Source organism: Telopea speciosissima, chromosome 11 (assembly GCF_018873765.1).
Source record: "Telopea speciosissima isolate NSW1024214 ecotype Mountain lineage chromosome 11, Tspe_v1, whole genome shotgun sequence".
In the NCBI taxonomy this organism is placed as follows: domain Eukaryota; kingdom Viridiplantae; phylum Streptophyta; class Magnoliopsida; order Proteales; family Proteaceae; genus Telopea; species Telopea speciosissima.
In genome coordinates this window covers 27523027-27524556 of record NC_057926.1, presented here as the reverse complement: position 1 = coordinate 27524556, position 1530 = coordinate 27523027, and positions in this window count along the sequence as shown.

Genomic DNA, 1530 nt, shown 5'->3' with positions numbered 1-1530 from the left:
TCCAAAAATAGTTTGGAATGCTAAGTAACGTATTTCTAATTTATATCTAGGGTTTGATCCCGTGCTTGAGGCCTAATGCCAGACTGCAGCTGAAACTAAAACTGTAACTGAATTTCTAGAACCAAACCCAGATGACTAAAATGTTATCGTGTATGTATGCGTAACAATATTATTTATGCCGGCAAATTATATTCCTTATTTATAATGTTGTGTTACTTATTCAATCAAAATCTCTCAATTATTACACATCGTGTGACTGTTGATCAACACTGCTTGAATATATCATGATAATTGTGATTGATAGACTAGATGCCATAGTCGGCTTACAAATTCGGCCGGTGGTAGGCCGTAATATGGGATACGGTTGACACCGCCCAACTCATATGATGCCATATAGACATAGGGTTAGAGTTTCATCACCCGTGCTATGCACCTTTGCCAACAGGGGTTAAGGTGTTGGGTAACTATGAGGACTACCGTAAAACCTCGGGCATTTACGCCAAGAAGCCTCAGCACAGCTGGGATGCCCCAGGGTAAATATGCTGGGAAGCCTCGGGCTACAAGCTTGGGAAGCACCAATAGGTGAATCATGGCTATATGCCTCATAAAGTTTATCCTCGAATTACATGTCGGGAAGCACCAAAAGGTGAAATTATATTAAGTCGGTTACCTCACTAGTTCAATCACAGGGGGGTTGGTCAGGCTGACCATGGAGAGCATGTTAGAGCTGACTAGTCCTCTCTGATAACTCAATGGGTGTATCATGGGAAGGGGTAACCAAGCCCACACCAGGGATACATGTATTGGGGATTGTAGTAGCACTAACCTGCCTTAGCTGTATTGTTAGGTGGCTAATTGAATAATTTGGACTTGCATATCATGTAGGATCATGTGGTTTGTGGTTGCATATGCATGCATGATAATATGTTTTGCTCATGAGCTCGGTGGGGCTCACACTTTATTATATATATTTTTCTTTCTAGATGATTGTGCAGATCGATGCCACTGTGGCATGGAGGCTCATTTCGAGGAGGAGACCCCTTGTGATTATAATGCTATTAGTATGGTCCCTGATGGAGGTCATGCTGATGATGCATGCGTTCTCAGTGGTTTTTTATGAAGACCAGTGAGAGGCGTACTTGGTGTTTTTTATCTTGGGGACTCGTTTTTGCTTTTGATAAGAGTTTATCCCCGTTCCTGTTTCTTGTTTAGTCTTTTCTTTCCTTTTAGGGGTTGAGTTATCTCACCCTGTATATATATGTACTTTTCTTTTGGCTTATATATATGTCAACTTTACTTTTCAGTTTGTGGGTTGTACTGGGAATGTATCAGAACTTACATAAGTATATATATCACAATCATTCCCGTATCGCTACGCTTTCTCTTTCTTGGTTATAATTGTAGAATATCGGCAGCACTCTGATCTTACTTACGGTAATGTTACGAATGTGGTACTATGAATGTATTAACTACTTCTGGATCCATGGCATTTACTGGATTGCCGTTATGCAATTCGGGTCACCTACCCAA